The following is a 20,092-nucleotide window of genomic DNA, read 5'->3' as shown; positions in this document are numbered from 1 at the left end:
ATTTTTTTTCTTTCTGAAATGCCTTTCTCTACCAATCCTTGAAAAGATGATGCAGTTCCAGTCTGGCCTTCAGGGCTGAAGTCCGTAGTTGTTTAGAAGTGCACAGCACTGTGGTTTCTCAAATTGATTCCAGGTAGCTCGGGAAATGCTTCCCATCAAACCGCCTTTGGAATACTCAGACACAGTCCTGAGAACCTTTCAAAATAAAAGCAGCTGGTGGAGGAGAGGCTAACTCTGCTCTGTAGCTTTCTACTCATCACAGATCTAATTGTAGATAATGTTTGAATAGCTTAAAAGCTGAAATGTGTGTGTGCGTGTGTGTGTAGAGAAAATAACAGTTTCAATGATTTATTAATTTTCATGATTTAAACCAAAATGTCTAAGCTTTAATGAAAGTGACATTTCCATGAAGCATTATAATAACACATCATTTAATTTTAAATATGCAACCTAAATGTATGAAAGAGGACTTTGGCCACTAAACATGCATCCAGTAATAAACCTTTAGTACACTATCTGGACCCTCATTTACAAAAACAAAATCAAGATTGTTATGCTTAAACTGTAAATGCTGTTAGTCTTGCTTTCTGCGTATAATTATTTCAGAAATAAATTCAAGTCATGAGATGAAGCAGACCTGGAAGTGAATACCAATGTCTGAGGAAGGTAGGAGTACCTGTCTGCTTACTGCCTTTCACTCTTTCTGTAAGGGTGGAGCTGTTATAAAGCAGGCACAGACCCAAACCAAAAACAAAAGCCACACCTTTCATATAAAATTGGAAATGTGAAATAAGATTTATTTTACCGTGTCTGTGCTGGCAATTAGGGAATTCTCTCCTTTAATCTATCTTTCTTCAGTGCTATATACTTTATCTTAAGAAATTTTTATGGGAAAAAAGTCTGGATGTTCCAAAGAGCTCATTTATATTTCTCCATGGGAATTTTATCTTCATTGACAGAAACCAGTAACTATGTTTAAAAGACTTTTTTTTTATTGTTGACTAAATGAAAAAGATCTACAAAGGGCTTTGCTCATATTGCACCAAATACATTTCAACATTTATAACAAATGACTTAATTTCATGGGAACCACGAACAGGTAGGGATATACTGGTTACGGAAAGCATACATCTTACAAAGATATGAAAAACCATTGGTGGGACAACAGTCATGGGCAGATATCCCAACAGTGCATACATCAAACAACAAGGGGTACGTGAAAATGCCAGCCATTCATCTTTAGAACCATTGAGCCCAAGGGTTGCTGGAGATGGCTGTTCGTAGTAAAAACCGTCACCCTCCAAAGGACCAGGGGAAAACAATGTGACTGGCAGCACAAATAGAAGACAAAAGAGAAAGCCTTCCATCTGCAGCGGATGCACAGGAAGAACCTGGGGAGCTGACTTTACAATAGAGGCGACATTACCAAGCTAATGGCACAGGCAATCATGGGGCCACCACTCATCCCTGTGCCAGCGGGGCATCTATTTTCAGCTAAGTGTTAGCGGACCTTTTTGCTTTCTCTCACCACTGCAGGAGTAAAACAACCTAGTGGGGGAAACCCACTGGCCGGTAATACATTACTATATTGGATACTTTTTGTTTTCTTTCAGCAATAACTTTACTGGGTTATTTCTTGCTATCATCACCAATTAACGTGGAGACTGCTTTAGCGAACTGCACCTAACGGCATATCGGTCCCGGTGTTGCAACTGTGTTGGCAAGTATCACAGGGTCAAGAGGCTCCTTTGACCTTGATCATCTAAGTCTTTCTGACCTCTCACTAGTTAAAGCAATCTCGGCTGAACAGATGGACACACTCTGCGACACTATAAAGCTTAGAATATAAAGATAAATGAAATTGTGTTTGAGGCTTCAAATTGGTTTATGGGTGTAAAATATTGTGCGTGTATCCTACGGAATCTCAGTTTTAAAGTGCACACTCTGACTTTGGCTAATGAACAAAATTGCATGCTTCTTTTATAATTAATTGTAGGTTAGATTATGCCATTCACCTACTATAATAGAAGGGGAGTCTAGAATTTTTTCATATCTGAATGTGAAAGGGAAATGCTTAACCATCAACTATATACTTTATTAATCTATTTGTGTTAGTATATTATCATGGTCATTTAATATTTTGAGGTATTTGGTTTAACCTAAAGTAGAAGATACATATAATTTTCTTCACTAGCACTGAACTCTCTTTTAAATAAAATAACTGTATAATTTATTGTTCAAACCAGGCCACGTTTGAGAATGGAATAGTGCACTATTAATAATTACACTGGGAGAGAGGGAGGGAGAGAGGAAGAGAAAGAGTTAAATAAAATTACCAACAGGTCAGAAGGAATGTTTCAGGGCAGACTGGATTGAGAACTGACTAACAAACTAGAAACAAAGTTTAGGGATCCGTTCACAACATCTGGTCCTGTCCAAAACTCCATAGAGATATTTTTTTGAAATAATGAATTAATTTCATTTATTATAGCATGGAACTTGATGACAGTCTCACCAAGTTCCACAAGGGAAGGCTGTTTCCTGGGATAAATTTATATCATTTAAAAAACTTCTTTATTGATTATGGTATCACATAATTGTCCTCATCCCCCCATTCCCATCCCAAACCTCTCCCCACATATGGCCTCACCCCCCTATTGTCCATGACCACTGGTTAGGCTTATATGCATGCACACAAGTCCTTTGGTTGATCTCTCTCCCTTACCCTCACCCTCGCCTACCTTCCCTCTGAGATTTGACAGTCTGATCGCTGCTTCTCTGTCTCTGGGTCTGTTTTTGTTTATCAGTTTACGTTGTTCATTATTTCTCCTAGATGTGTGAGATCATGTGATATAAGAAATAATACCTTTATAAGAACTGAAAATAAGACAAGCCATAATGATTATGCTGAGAGGCAAGTGAATCAGTCTGTAGTGAGTTTCTATCTGGGCCAACAGTCCATGGAGATATTTGACCCATGCCAAAAGGTCCTTCAAATGTGGTCCTATCAAGAACATCCATGAGCATATTGGTCCTTGATATTTGGTCTGCCAGAAACATCCACACTTAGAAAACATCCTTGGTTCAAATAGCCCATTTTTATTTATACTTTTGGTTTACAGGATTAATAGACAAAAATACCACATTTTATTGTTACAATAATTGTGTTGTGGTTATATTGCCAATGATAGCCATTCTTATCTCAGTAGACCCGCTACACATTTTTGTGGCATTTTAAGAGTCTCATGCTCTACCGACTGAGCTAGCTGGGCGAGACACATTTTTGTGGCATTTTAGACAGGACCGAACGTCCCCTAATCGTTAGGGACCAATGCAGCCTCCTGAACAAAGAAGAACAATAACCAGAAGTGTGCCCCCAACTTTAGTAAAGGGATAAAGACCAAATACCAGCTTGAAAGTTTTAGGGTTTTATAAGTAATTCTGAAAAGCAAATACACACCATAGTTTTCTTTCCATGAAATGAAATAACAAAGTGACAGAAATCAACTTCAGGAAAAGGCTCTGAGAGAGCTCAGAAAAAGAAATGGCAAGTGGAGGTGTGGCCCAATAGGAATTATGAAAAATAATTCACATAACCTAATGCTATGGACAGAATGTTTGAGCTGCCCCCAAATCCATGTTAAAGCCCTGATCTCAATGTGATGGTATTTGGAGGTGGGAACTTTCAGAGGCAGCTATGAGGATGGAGTCCTCAAGAATGGGATCAGTGCCCCTCTGAGAAGAGAACTGAAAGCCAGATGACTCTTTCTGTCACGTAAGGCTACAGTAAAATCCCATACAGCCACGAAGAGGGCCCTCACCAAACATCAAATCAGTTAGCCCCCTTGACCTTGGACTTCCCAAACTCCAGAACTGAGAAATACATTTCTCTTGTATAAGCCACCCAGTCTATAGTATTTTGTTATAGTAGCCCAAGATAAGATTTTTTTAAAAAATCTAGGAATAATTAAGGGTCTTTGCTGATAAACTTATTTAACATTCTACTGAAGCCAAAGTCCTTCCGTTTGTAGGGCACCACCAGAACTGCAGACAATATGGAAAGAATTATTCTATTGTGGTGCAAAGCTATGGTGAGGACCCCATCAGAATGCTGGATACATATGGCCAAATCTCAAAAACAAAATGCACAAGGGTTGGATTACTTCTGCAGGCAGAAAGACTAAAAAAATAACGTGACTCAGTCTGGAAAGTTGAAAAGATATATTTCATTGTTATGAAATAATAATAATACTACAGAACGTGAAATGTTAACTCAGGCATCAATTCCTGAATTATTAAAGAGGGCGAAGATATTTATATACACTCATAGATTTTTTTTTAAATTAGTAAAGTAAACAAGGGACATTTGAATGATATACTTAAATATAGAAAAACAACTTTAGTTATATTGCTTTGCCTTTAGTAAACAATATTAATACTACTTATATAATATTAAAAATACAGATAAACAAAAATAAAATTCAAGTCACTCATAATCACAGCATCTAGGAGAGTCTTAACTTTTTAAAGTAGAAATCTGTAAAAAAACAAAACAAAACAAAAAAAACACCATACAAGTCTTTCTCACAAAAGGTCATAGACTTTTATAGATATCTGGATCTTAGAAATTAATACCTGTGCAGTCCTTTGCATATTTACCAAATGTTTCTAGTTCTCCATCTTTTCTAGCACAGGGCTTTGACTTAATTAGCTTGATCTCTAGGACAATCAAGAGCAGAGACCCTCTTTTGGCCTCAGATAGGTACATAGAGCAAAAGATAAACTTTGACTGTTTTTACTTTTGAGGCATTCTTTGTTGCTAGCCTATCCTAATCCTTTATGCAACTTGATCTTGGTAGATAGACAGATTTGTTGCAAAGGAAAACACTTCTTCTTAACTCTTCTCTCTATCATCATCACTCAAGTGTTTGTCCTCTCAGTACATGGGTGGAAGTTTTACCCCAGCAATTCTCAGAAACCAGGTAGGTGTCCTACAATTAAACTGAGTTCACACTATCTACCTAGAGTAAATATCAGATGCCACAAGTGACAAGCTTAACCTCACAAGACTGCCCCACTTCAGACTCACATTGCCAGTCAAGTTGTTACATGTGGTTTTGACCTACTGATTATAAATCATAGGTTCCTGCCACCCTCCCCTCTGGTTCTAGCATTTGCTAGAATGGCTCATAGAATTCAGAAAAAACACTTTACTTACTAGATTGCTAGTTTATTACAAAGAGTAATAAAGAATATGAATGAGCTTCCTGATAAAGAGATATAGGCATACCACATTTTACTGAGTTTCACAGATACTGCATTTTTTTTTTAAACAAATTGAAGGTCTGTGACCTTCCTATTAGAATTGAGCCCATATAGGAAGGTGAACTTAATCAATAAATGCTGTGTGTGTGTTCTGACTGTTCTACTGATTGGCCATTCTATCTGTCGCTGTCTTGTCGGGCCTCCCTATTCCCTGACACATAGCAATATTGAAATTAAGCCAATTAATAAACCCACAAAGGCCTCTGACTATCCAAGTGAAAGGAAAAGTTGTATGTCTGACATTACATAAAAAGCTGAAAATAATTACTAGTAAACTAAATGAAGAAGGCATGTCAAAAGCCAATAAAGCCTGAAAACTAGGCCTCTTGTGCCAGTTAGCCAAATTGTGAATGCAAAGGAAAAGTTTTGAGGGAAATTATAAGTGAACACACAAATGATAATGCAGCAAAACAGCCTCATTGCTGATATGAATAAATTATATTGGTCTGTATAGAAGACTAATCCAGCCACAGCATTTCCTTAAGCCAAAGCTTAATCCAGAACAAAGCTCTTACTCTCTTCAATTCTATGGATATTAAGAGAGGTGACAAAGCTGAAAATGAAAAGTGTGAATCATGAAATTTAAAATAAGACGCTGTTTCCATAACATAAAAGTGCAAGGTGAAGCAGCAAGTGCTGCCGTAGAAGCTGCTAAGATAATAAACAAAGGTGGGTACGTTTTGTTTTGTTTTTGTTAATTCATACCTGAGGATATTTTTTTCATTATTTTTCTTAGAGAGAATGGAATAGAGGTGGAGAGGAGAGAGAGAGAAAAACATAAATGTGATAGAGATAGATTCACTGGTTTCACTGGTTGCCTCCTGTATGCACCCCAGTCCTGACTGGGAGTGGGGAGCGAACCCACAACCCATATACATGCCTTTGACCAGGAATCCAACCTTTGACCTTTCAGTGTGCAGGACTCTAACCACTTAGAAACACAGCCAAGGCAAAGAAGGTTTTTAATGTAGACAAAACAACCTTATATTGGAAGAGAAACTTTCATAGCTAGAGAGGAAAAGTCAATGCCTGACTTTAGATTTCACAGCCTCAAAGGACAGGCTGGCTCTCTTGTTAGAGACTAATGCTGATGACTTGAAGATGAAGCCAATGCTCATTTACCATTCTGAAAATCCTAGGGCCATTAAGAATTTTGCTAACTCTACTCTGCCTGAGCTCCATAAATGAAATCACAAAGCCTGGATGATAGCACATCTGTTTAAAAATCGGTTTACTAAATATTTTAAGCCCCTGTGAGACCTGGAGCTTAGAAAAGAATTTTTTCAAAATATTACTGCTCATTGACAGTGCCCCTGGTCATCCAAGAGCTCTGAGGGAGATTGACAGAAATTAATGTTGTTTTCACGCCTTCTAACAACATTCATTCTGCAGCCCATAGATCAAGAAACCATTTTTACTTCCAGCTCTTATTATTAAAGAAATGCATGTTGTAGGACTAAAGCTGCCATAGTGATTCCTCTGATGAACCTGAGCAAGGTAATATGAAAACCTTCCAAACTCACCATTCTAGATATCTATTAAGAACATGTGAAATTCATGGGCAGAACAAAAATATAAACATTGAAGGAAGTTGATTCAACCCTCCTGGATGACTGAAGAGGTCAAGATTTCAGTGAAAGAAGTAACTGCAGATGTGGTAGAAATGGTAAGGAACTGGAATTAGGTGTGAAGCCTGAAGACGGGACTGAATTGCTGCAATCTCATGACAAAAATGTTAATAGATGAGGAGTTACTTCTTATGGATAAACAGAGAAAGTGGTTTTTGAGATGAAATCTACTCCTTGTGAAGATTCTCTGAAAATTATTGAAATGACAGCAAAGGGTTTAGAATATTACATAAATTTAGTTTACAAACAGCACCAGGATTTGAGAGGAATGACTCCAATTTTGAAAGAAGTTCTGAGTAAAATGCTGTCAAACAGCATCTCATTCTACAGAGAAATCATTCATGAAAGGAACAATGTTGAAATCTTCATTGTTGTCTTAAAAAAAAAAATTGCCAGAGACTCCCCAACCTGTACCAACCCCACCCTGATCAGTCAACAGCCATCAACATCAAGGCAAAACCCTCTACCAGCAAAGAGATTATGTATGACTCACTGAAGGCTCAGATGATGGTCAGCACTTTTTTTTTTTTTTTTAGCAATAAACTTTTTTAATTAAGGTATGTACATTGTTCTTTTTGGACATAATGCTTTTGCATAGTTAATAGACTATAGTATAGTGTAAACGTAAATTTTTTATGCATTGGGAAACCAAAACATTTGTGTGACTGGCTGTATTACTATATGGCTTTATTGCACTGGTCTGGAAAGGAACTGCAGTATCCCTGAGGTATCCCTGTACAAAGGGCAGAGTATATGGGAAGGGGTGTGGTGCTTCCATGCCCACTCCAGATGAGTCAGGATAGCTAAACTAGGGTTCAGGGCCCTCCTTCCTCTCCTCTACTTGGAAAAAGACCTTCAAGAGGTAACAGTCTTGTAAGAAACTGCAGAGACAAACAAAAACAAGTTCTGCCCAACCAGGCCAGGAACCCTGACTGAAGAATGACCTATAGCTAATTGCAATGCTATTAAACTATTAGCATTGCAAATAGACCAGTACCCAACATGCACCAAGGTCATGACATTTCCCAAGAGGACCAAATGAAGACAAAAATCCCTCCTCTTGTTGGGAAGGAGGTGCTTCACTCACCCCTCATCAACTCTGCCCAGGACCACCCAAAATGTGCCCTTCCCTGAGTTCTTCCTCACTAGCCCAAAACTTAAACCTACGCCTCAGACTCTGAGAGGCAACTCACTTCTGGAGTCTGCCTGCACTCCCTTATCTGTGTATACTTTCCCTTTAATTGAATCTCTATGTTTTACTGAGTCTATTTTAGTTAAGGACCTGGACACTGCCACAGGGTTGAGGTCTCTTTCGGCCTCCCCAGGAGTTTCCAAAATCACAGGTATATCGCCCTCCTAGGACCTCTATGTGTTCAACAACTCAGAAGCTCTCTGAACTCTCTCCTTTTCAGTATTTATTAACCTTCACTACATAGGCATGATTGATTAAACCATTGACCACTGGTGATTAATTCAACCTCCAGCTCCTCTCCCTGCCCTGGAGGTCAGTGTGTAGGGCTAGAAGTTCTACCCCTCAATGGACATGGTTGATTCATTTGGCAACCAACCCCCATCTAAAAGCTAACCAGGGCCTTTCCAAAAATCATCTTATTAACATAAACTCCCATATGGTTGAAAAGGCTTGATATGAGTAACAAGACACCCTTATGGCTCTTATAGCTTAGGGAATTCCAAGGGTTTTAGGAGCAGTGTGTCAGGAACCATAGATGAAGTCCAATATATATAATTTATTAGAGGCCCAGTGCATGAATTTGTGTGAGGGGGTCTGGCCAACCTGGCCAGGGGGAGGGGACATGGGCGGTTGGCTCTCCTGCCTGCTGGTGGAATTCCTGGTTGAGGGGACAATTTGCATATTAGCCTTTTATTATACAGGATATACAGAGTGGCCAGATTATTATGGGTTCAGGTATCATAATAATCTAGCCCCTCAGCATATACTTCTTATTATATCACACTATCACAATAGCAAAGAGAGGCTTGGTGACTGATTCAAACTCATACAGCCATTGATTTAATTAACCCAACTACTTAAGGTCCACAGTTTAAATGAGAACACTGCAATGCTCTTTCCACCATATAAGATGGCGGTTCTCATGCTTATGTGCCTTATTTCTCTTAGAAATTACTAGAAGATACTGAAACTACCCCCCTCTCACCACTTTTCAGAAAGATGGTTATAGCTGAGCAAACATATCATAATTAAACTTTGGTTTGCTTTTCATCCTATAAAAAAACTTCAATGACACTAAGAAAAAAGTATTCAATATCAAATTCAAAAGCAATTTCATTAAGCAGCTAAATTATAAGTGGCAAAAAGATACTATGTCATATACTCTCCTTAAATTGCAACTGTTTTCATCAATCTTTTTACTTCTCTCTGAATATAATTGTCAATTAAGATAACAAGTAAGGTTGCTAAATTACTCTGTACTCACCCCCTAGGGATGAAAACTAATTAAAAGACATGTACTGTAGATATGCTAATTTGACTTATGACTAACACCTTTGCTTCCCAAGTATGACATGTCAGAGACATCACGCTGATGCTTTCCAAACATCATACTAATAAGCTTATAATTGGCCAAGAGGTCAGAAAGAATGTAGGTGAGGAAAAAATAACTTAGAATTGGTTTACCACAAAATAGACCAAAGTACAAAACAACAACAAACAAACAAAAATCACTATCACTGCTAACAACAAAACAGAGCTACTTCTCTTTGGAGTGATTTTTATGTGTATTTACATAAAGAAAAACCAGCCAAATATAGATTTGGGACATATCTCTATGTAGTCACCAGTTATCTTAGTCAATTGAATTTAACACATATGTATTAAATTTAAATCAATACCTAGAGCACATGTGTCAAACACAAGGCCCGCGGGCCAAATCCGTCCCGCCAGGCCTTGCAATGTGGCCCGCACCGCGCTGTCATCACTGCACTCCGCTGCGTTTCCATCACAATGACAGTTTATGACTGTTCAGTAAACCATTCGGCCCGCGATTTAGGCTGGATTTTAGATTTTGGCCCCTTCTCTGATTGAGTTTGACACCCCTAGTCTACACCATCTCACTCTTGAATATGGACTTCTAATTCTCTCCCCATGCACTTCTCTCCAGTCACACTGGCCTTGGCTTCATTGCTAATTTAGGCTCTTTTCTTTGCCTAGAATATTCTCCTCTCTGCTAGTCACATGATTAGCCGGCTTCTTCCCATTCAGACAGTATAATGCTTTCTTATCCTCTGACTACTCAGTCTAGACTAAAGTTCTAGGTATGTCTATCACCCCACCTGTTGTTAAAATTCCCTGTTGTTAAAATTCCCCAACAATGTCAGATAGTGATAGAGCCTTTATCACTATCTGACATTGTTGTGGTTTTGTTTTGTTTAAATTATGGTCTCTCTCCTCTCCCCAGAAATGTTAAGTGGCATGAACTCCAGGACTTGGTTGAAAGTACTAGTATCAAGAAAAGTATCTAGGCCTGGCCCAGTGGTTGAGCATCAACCTATGAACCAGGAAGTCACAGTTTGATTCCAGATCAGAACACATGCCCGGGTTGCTGGCTTGATCCCCAGTGGGGGGTGCATAGGAGGCAACTAATCAGTAGTTATATCATCATTGATGTCTCTACCTCTCTCCTCCCTTCCTCTCTGAAATCAATAAAAATATTTTTTAAACTAAAGTGTCTGGCACATACTAGGTATTCATTGAATATTTTCTGAATAAATGAAGCATTCTGTTCTTTATTTTATGCTACAAAATGTACATAACATACAGGCACAGCAGTTCTTTATTTCCAATGAGCTTAAGGCCTAATTGAGAAGATAAGATGGACAAATACTTGAAAAATAACCAGGTAATTCATAATTAATTAGCCATTGCATGTTAAATAGTGCAGACAGATGCTGTAGTGTGGGTGTGATTTAAACTCGTGGAGAGCAGACCATCTCCTGTACATGAGATTGGACAGAAAGAGATGCATAGAGAGCAGAGTCATCAGGGAAGCCACAAGGAGGAGCATTGGCTTGTTCACTGTCACTGAGTCACCTCCTCCCTGAAGGCAAGCAGACAAGGAAGAGAATCCCTATGAGGCTGGATACCTCCTGGGACTGCTAATCCAGCATGCTACCCTATATCCTTGCAATAAGGAGTTGCATACAAGCATTTGCCATTATACACATCACAGAATAGAATCAGGCCTCTCTTCACCAACCTGTGATGAGAGGGGGATTTCTGCAATTTTCAAATAATCTAGGAAAGTAGGAAGCAATGCTTGCCACTGGAGGGATGCAAATTGTGCCAAAGACTCTGCATCTGGGAAATAAAACATAAATCAGGCCTCTTCATATTTATTACACTTACATTTCTAAAAGTTATTACAAACCCATTGATTAGATTGTAGCTGGCTTCAGGGTTTTTGCATTGAGGAGAAGTCTTAGTAAAGTAATTATTTAAGGGAAGCAGAGGGCCCACAATATACAATATAATCCTCAGGCTATTTGTGAGTGCTTATTTTAGGTAATTTTGTTACTAGAAAAAGGAGTCTGAGATTTAAAGACAAGTGAATGGGGCAATAATATAAAGGTTGTTGGTATAAGAAACCATATAACCACACTGTTTTTGTCTTTCTTTATAAATCTATATCAGCTCACTGTTGCTCACCTTACCTATAGTGAATCATTTCTCCCCAATGTACTAAACATGCCAAATTTCATCACCAGCGTTTAATATATTTTTCCTTATAAACTTTTGAATTGATTTAGACTGGTCTACATATTGATATGCCTTATAAACCTTTGAATTGATTTGGATTGGTGTCTAAATATCAGTGGGGTAGCTATTAACAGCCTCTTTGCTGTATGGACTATTGTTATTAGGTCACTCTCCTCTGTAAAATCAAGTCACATGCAACCCAATTTTGACTGAAAGCAAATGACTGAGTAAATACGTATTTTTTGGGTAGTTATATTTTCATTTTTTCCCTTACAATTCAAAAAAGGAAGGATCCTCCACTTTCTTATCATCTATTTTTCATGTCTATACTTTAATAGTGTTTAGTCCATGTGTTTGTTCAAAAAATATTTCTGAATGTTTACCTTGTGTCCTACTTATGTTAGATGATGATTTCATTGTGATAAACTAGTAAAGCAGATCATTGACCCCTTTGGGCTGAGGGTTTGCTCTTCCTTGTTCACTTGCCTATAAGCAAGATGGTGGGGAGGATAAAATATTAAATTAAAAAGAATGCCAAGAAAGAGAATAGAAGGTGGGCTGCTACTAACTTAATAAGGAAGTGCCATTGTACCTTAGACTTCAGGGTAAAGAATCAGATGGAAAAGAGTCTGGCAGAAGACCAACAGAAGAAGAACTATGAGTTTCTTTAATGAGGCCAGGTAGCTGGGAATTAAATATCTGGGTTATAATGCCAAATATACAGTTGACATTTTTCAATATATTTTTCACGTATGCTTCATTATTTTGAATTGTTTTCAAGGATGAATACAACACAGGTTAATATAACTGGATGTCCATTTTCAAGCTTCTTCTCTTCTCATCCAGGTCATACTAGTGGGAGATGAAAAGCCAAATTCATAAACTACGATATGAGTTCAACAGATTAGAAAATCATGTGGCTGGAGAGTGTGTGCAACCTTTACAGGACATTTACCCAATCCCCAAGATAGTATCGAAATCAAATTTAAAACTCAGAAGGCATTCTTGCTAAGAAAAGAGTAGATTCGGTTTCCAGTTTAGAAGATAAAATAAAAATCACACAGTAATAATACTAGTTAGCATTTGAATTTTATGAACATTTTGAAATAATAAAGGGGATATTTTCTAGGTTTTGATTATGCATTAAGGTGTCCAGAATTTGGAAACAAACAAAATGTCACTAGATAATAGTGAAAATCAATTAAAATTTTTCTGCAGGTACCAATCTTTGACTATCCTGCTTTAATTCTCAAGTAAAGAAACTTTTAATTATTATATGGTGTTGCATATTTTCTTTGAATGAAATTCAGCATCTCCTGAGAATGAGAATTAGAAACAACCATATTAAATGATTTATCAAGAAGACATCAGGCAAAAGCTTTATGGGATATGCTATATCATTTATAGGTAATGAAGTACTAAGTATCTTGTAGATTATACTGTTTAATTCTATTGTACTTAATGATCTGCCTATGAATTAAGGACCAGTTACAACAGAGTTGAATAAAATACAATAAAAAATGTTGACTGCCAATTATATAATAGCAAAGTTTGTGAAAGTTATGGATTCAGGTATCTTCTTAGGTTTGGAGAGACCTATCAACTATAAAATTATTTTCTGATTTAAACCTCATAATAACCATGTAGGCAGAGACGGGACTCCTATTATTCACTTCATACTCTGTCACAGAATTACATGATCAGTACCACACTATGACTGTTTGCATAACATGGTTTGGCCTGAGAGTCAAGAGAGACAGATCTGCTATACCACAGGTCAACTCCACAAAGGAGCAGACAGGGAGAAGAGGTCCCAAAGAGAAACAGGAGTCTTGATAGCTAATCAGAGTATTCAGGCAGAGGTTAAATGTTCCAGAAGCAGAAGAGAGTAACAGTCATAAAATAGCAGTTCCCATCTGTAGGCAGAATCATAAAGTTGCCCCCAAGATTCCCAGACCCTGATGAAATACACCTTCTTGCAGGTAGTAATCCAAACACTAGGTACTGTGCTGAAGGGATTGTGCTGAGGTAACTAAGGTTCCAAACCAACTGACTTTAAAATAGAGAGACTGAGTCATTCAGACTTAATCACATGGAGTTTTTGAAAGCAGAGTTCTTTACAGCTGGGGGCAGAGGGAGATGTTAGAGATTCAAAGTATGAGGGGACTGTATACACAAGAAGTTCTGCACTCCTTGTTTAAAGATAAAGGGGACTGTGTGGCAAGGAGTGTGTGATCCCTAGTCAACAGCTGCCAATAAATAAGACTCTAGTCCTGCCACACAAAGAACTGAATTCCACCCTCAACCTGAATAGGCTTGGAAGATGACCCTCAGCCTTGGATGACATAGCAGCCCAGCCCACACCGGGATATCAGCCAGTGAGACCCTGAACAGAGAACTCAGCCAGGCTATGCCAACTCCCAGAACATGGGAAGTAGCGATAGAATAAATGTGTATTGCTCTAAGGTCACACTTACCTTTGTGGTAATTTGATACATAGCAAAATAACATCAACTACCACCCCCTCAAAGGGTGCAGGCAGAAGAACCCAGAGAGGATGGAGTTTGAAGATTATGGCTCCTAGAGGGGCAACCTGGGAGGAAGAAGTACTAAGCCAGGTAATCATAGAGAGAAACTAAAAACCAGAGATCCAGCAAAAGTTAAGTCTCATCAACTAATCACAGCAAACACAAAGAATTCTGAAATTCTGGAGACTACAGAAATATCCCAAACTAACTGGTAGTGTATCCTATACAAGCTTAGCTGGCAATGAGTGTTCAAGAAAATAAAGTGGGGAGGTGAAGATGGGACAACATGGGAACCCAGCAGTGAGAGGAACCGGGCAGGTCGGAACCTGGCTGCAGGGGCCGTCCATCAGTGGACTCAGCTACACTGGGGCTATGACAGCGGAGATAGGAACCAATTTACATATGATCCAGTCAATACTGGGCTCCAAAATCTAAGGAAAGTAAGGAAAAGAGAGAACAGGTATCTTGACCGCCTGGCATTCTAACATGCTATGGCTAAAAATAAAGGTTCTGGCAAACCCTGTACACCTCCATTACTACTTATTTTGCACCCAGATTAATATCTTAGTTCAAGGAGCAAAAAGAAAAACAAAATGTTGAGAGTAAAAGGAGGCCAAGTTTTGTATAATGAGCAGAGACCTCTAGTGGGAGCTGGGAAGAAAGGACTAAAGGTGAGCAGAGCTGTATTCCATCTCAAAGGGCCTTTGAAAAACCATCAAGTCTTGGACAACATGTAGAGACAAAACACAAAAACTATCAGAAGAAACAACTAAAATGATCAGTGCTGCCTGGATGTGCCTGGAGTTTAATGTGTGTACAAGAAGCCCAGCTGCTCCTAGCAGCCTCTTATGAGTGTATTTTTATACCTGATATGAATAAGCATACTAAGATTACAAGCTTATGCAGGACATTTTAATTTAGGATTAAAGCAGCCATTTTCATAAGCTTAATAGTATGTAGAAAATTACAAATAATGTCACTTAGTCATTAATTGTATTTAATGTCATGAATGCTATTTGGGGATGCAGAGAACTGGCTGTGCCACCAGGATGTCACTATTAAATGCAATTCAGAAAAATTCTAAATACTAAAATGCAATTCAATATTAGTTGACTATCTTTTTCAATAAGTTCAAGCTCCTAGTATCAATGAATAAAGCAAAGGTCTTAATACATTTTGTTTTTACCAGCATAGGGAAATTATTTCATTAGAATAAATGCCTTCTTTTTTCCCGGAGAATTGCTTCCTGTTACACTTTTTTTGCATTTGCTACTCTCTTAGGACCAGCTTCAACATAAGTCATTGGAACAGAAGGAGTGCCTGTTGGGGTTCCTTTAAATGGGTCCAGATGGTACTCTCAGTCAATAAGTGAGATTACCAGCTTTCAAGGAGAAAGATTTTATTTTCCTTCTTTTCTTTCCTGGTATAAGCTACTAACCTTTTTAGGTAACTCAACATCCCAATTTCTACAAACTTTATTTTTTTTTACACCTGACAATATCATCCACTGTGGTAGTCATCAAAAATAGGATATAAACACAAGATATTACTGATGCAGGACAACAACTTGATTACCAAGGAAATACCAAGTCTCTGTAAAGAGGTAACATTTAACATCACCTTTTAATCAGAACCACAAAGTTTCTCAATAATGGAATACTCAAGGCCATTGAAGTGATTTCTATCCCACCCAATACGAACTTATTTCAGTAGGATGAATAAGTTCATCTTTGTGTCCTATAAATAGCTGGTTCTTAAACAACTTGGAAACATCAAAGATTTTTAAAAAGCAAAAACAGTTTACAACTAAGAAGGATAAAAAGTACGGAAAGAAGAAGTGAGGGAGGAAAATGTCTGCAAATGGTTAGCGTAGATAATATAGGATTGAGATGATTATAGAATTCATAGTTTCAAAATATCTACATAAAATTATTAATGCAAGTTTAAAGATATGCTTGATAAATTATGCAACATTATTCCTACATTAAACTAACTACAAAATTATAATGCCTTTTATTCATATTCCTACACTAGAACCCCCAGCCCACAAGTCAGTTGATGATTATAATCAAAATGTTTAATTCTAAAGAAAGTTATAATATTAATGTTTCTTAAGAATTAATGAATATTGTAGGGTTAGAGGGAGAAACTGAGATAAATCTAGTTTAAATCTAATATTAAAAAATGACATAAGCATTCATTTAGTAAAAAGGTTTACTTTGGAGTTAACAGAAGAACTAACATTTTGAAACCAGCTAAAAACAAAGCAGAACAAATCCTTTTCTGGTAGAAATTCACAACTGCCTATCAGCAATTATAAAAACAATAACACTGACCTTGAATCAGCCTTAAAGGTCACTGTACACAATTATTATTATTATTATCAGCTTTATGAATTTTCAGTTGCAATCTCAGCCATAAATTCAACAAATTCAGAGTTGGCAAATAATAGGAGGATGGCTCTTTAGCAGCTTTCACTGGAAAAGGCTTTTGAGAAAGTACACATTTTACCAGCATTTGCCATGTTACAAATGACAGCTCTTTCAAATCCTGCTCAGCACACCTTAGATGAAGATTTATGATATCTCAAGCAAACAACAATAAAATTCAAAATCAAATTCAGTCAAAACTAGAAATGATTTAAGTAAATCATATCTGCAGTCTTGGGAAATCAGCAGTAAACTAAAAGTATTTTATACCTGGAATATTTTTTATTCAATGCAACTCTTGAAACATTTTTTTAAAATCATTTTGAGTATATAATTTCACTTCCCGCACTCTATCTCAAATGTAACAGCCAACACAGTGGAGAAACCCAATGAAAAAAGATCCCTTGCATATAGTTATTATAACTAACAGATCCAAAATCTACTGCTGACAGTCAGGTACCATAACAGCCTTGCATTGCTGAAAACTGCTGGGAAATTCTTCAAAACCAGCACGAGTCTGCTTTAGGGAAATCTTGGACAACACCGAGGACATGACTGGTAGTCATCTTCTGTGGGTGTTGTATGGGCACAGCCACAAAGAACCCTGCCATCTCTACAAAAAGGAATACACACAGAGAAGATGGGAGGATCACGGAAGGTAAATTCATAAAGAGATCGAAAAGAACACATACGCCTGCAGCATAGAATAGGCACGTGATGTTGAGTCCGTGCTTTACGCTAATTCTTTTCTCCGGAAGCTGGAGAATCCAAATTCAACCAGCCTGTAATTGTGACTAAACATGAACCAGGGGGTGGAAATAATATCCTAAAACTCTGCACTTGTACCATCTGATCCCAAGCCTTCATTTGAAACTCAAAGTCAATTATATTTAAAATAATATTTAAACTTCCACTTCTAAACCCTTGACGGCCGTTTATAAATGTGCAGGAGAGAAAAGAACAGGTTACTGGGAACAAGAACCCGATATTGATTTTTGGCAGCGCAGTTAGGCATCTCCATTCTCTTGGGCTGCTGTCAAAGCCACTCTTTAACAGCTGGAGTCAAATTGCACTATTTACAGCAAGAGCCCTTGTCAAGTGGACCATAAGTATCCTAACAATACACTATTCAAATGGCACTTTGCCACACAAATTGCTGACTTGATGAATAACCTAGGTCAATGACTAAGGCCGATATGAAAGTTTCATTTTTACGAGAGGTTTTACATTCCCACATTAAGTGAGCTTTCTTCGGAGAACTGTTAGGCTATATATCGCAGGCCTTTGGATGATGGAAATAATTAAAATCTGTTTAAATACATCAGGGGAACTTGACAACATTAATATGGATCTGGTGTTAACTGCATTTGTCACGCGAGTCAGAGCAGCGCCCTTCTGCTGCTGGCACTTCCCACCGGCACGTGCGGCAGGACGCAGGCCTTCAGCCGCCGCGCACCGTGAAATACGAGCATTCTCCTTTTGTGCCTCTGATTTACGTCCAACGAATGTTTAGATACAAGCCGGCCTTTGAAGTCCTGTGAGGACATCCAGGGTTGCTTCTGTGTGCAAGGGGACAGCTGGAGTCACTGAATGGTGCGTTTCCTACTCTTCCTAGCCACGCTGAGACCTCCTAAATCAGTTTGGAAACAAAGCTGAGATAGGCTTTTCACAGTGTTTCTCACCCTAGAGGCAATTTTGTACCAAAAAATACTTAAACCCATACCACAAAGTGAGAAGAGGGACATTCTTCATTAAGCAGATGTTTAAAAAAAAAAAAGTATTATTAAAAAGTTTTATTTAACTTCATGATACTTAAAATACAAATGTAAAATACTTACTTGTGAGAAATGGGTTTCCTCTGTCAAACATGTGTATCGCTTCACATGTGTTCCAAATTGCCTTGTCTATTTCTGCACCTTTGTACTGTACATTTCTCTATTCTATCACTAGGAAGGGTTTATTGTGTAAGTGAAACCTATATATCCAACTCTCATTTTAACATGTGGTGCTAGGCAAATTTCATGTGCTCCAAAGTTATGTATGGTTAACAGCTACTATACTTAAACAGTGACGCTCTGAATAAGCAACAGGGGGAGCCATCAGGGATCCATGCTCTAAAAAATCAGTTTTTTAAACAAACATGCCCAGGACAGGCAGTACAATGGGTCTACATTGTGGCAATTGAAATGATTCAGTTTCTCCTCTTACTCATTTTTCGAACAAGCAATGCAGCTAAAGCATTTAAAATCAACAAGCCAACAGGCAAAGCAGGCCTTCTTTCTTTAAAATATAATGAAGCTATAAAGATTTCTGCCTTGTAGAGACGATTTTAGTAGGATTGTTTATTTCTTACTTTGAAGATAATTCCCTCCCAATGCAATTTAAACACAGAATCTGAGAAAAATCAGTTCCCCATCATTAATATATTGTGTTTCTTTAAATGCTTTGAGACCTTGGCCCTCTCCTTCTCCGAAGACTTTTCTTTGGGTAACTGCGCAAATTCAACTTCTCCAGCATTTCAAATTGGACTCATTTTTAAAATGTTTTATTATAGTTTTTGTTCTTTTCAAAACCTTTCCCCAAATCTATGTGCACTCTTCAAATGCAAGAAGAAAATATGAATAGACCACGCTAATAAATTCCAAATATTGCCAAACACAAAGAGCTCACTCGATAGTTCTTACAAGCTATGTGTTCACTTAGACAGTTTACCATTCTAAAATGCTTCATTTGTGTTTTCCTAAAATTCACACTAAAATTTCCTGAAACACAGAGTACCCTTAAAGAGTTCTAAATTTCACAGGAGCATTGCATCTCACTTTTCCCATTTCTAAAATGAGGGTTCTTTATATCTTCTTTTTCAAAAGGGATTTTTTTTTCCTGGTAAAAACTCATTAATCATTTTACTATATTAATAATAAGGAAAATGGAGAGTTTATAAGCACTCTTGAAATTTCACATTTATCAAGTTTATAAATAGGAGTAAGATAAAAAGTCTCAATGGCTCAAATCTAAGAGAATGAAATAAAGAGATGCAGTTCGTAAGTGGAGAAGAACAAACAAAAAATCTCTAGTTAACAGTAAGCTCATTAGAAGCATAGGATATAGAACCAAGGAGGGGATAGCCCTGTCTAATTCAACTCTCTTACCCTATAGACAGCGAAGGCCAAAAACTGTAATCATCTAAAGGTAAAGCACTAAAAAGTAAAGTGCAAATCAGCGTTAGGGTAAGAAAACAAGACCCTGGCATTTTATTGCTTCCTAGTGTTAAGAAAGAAACAAAATTATATAAAGAAAATAATATATATATACTATTGTCACCGTCAAAAGGGTAGCTCTGAGATCCTTTAAGAAACTGAAAGAAATAGTAATGAGTTTACCTTCTGAGCATTAAACCAGTAAAATGGGCACTTCATGAATGAGATTTGCGCCTACAGACCCTAGACA

The 20,092-nt window shown here is 37.7% G+C and overlaps 1 protein-coding gene and 1 pseudogene across 4 annotated transcripts in view; one reads left to right on the top strand and one right to left on the bottom strand.

The window, feature by feature from the left end:
• WDR72 (WD repeat domain 72) overlaps positions 1–20,092 on the bottom strand; it is a 172,015-nt gene that overhangs the window by 88,852 nt on the left and 63,071 nt on the right. The gene's annotated exons all lie outside the window — the stretch shown is intronic.
• On the top strand, positions 654–18,186 carry LOC118731555 (annotated as a pseudogene).

Source organism: Pipistrellus kuhlii, unplaced genomic scaffold (assembly GCF_014108245.1).
Source record: "Pipistrellus kuhlii isolate mPipKuh1 unplaced genomic scaffold, mPipKuh1.p scaffold_m20_p_1, whole genome shotgun sequence".
In the NCBI taxonomy this organism is placed as follows: Eukaryota; Metazoa; Chordata; class Mammalia; order Chiroptera; family Vespertilionidae; genus Pipistrellus; species Pipistrellus kuhlii.
This window is presented reverse-complemented; position numbering and strand designations above follow the sequence as displayed.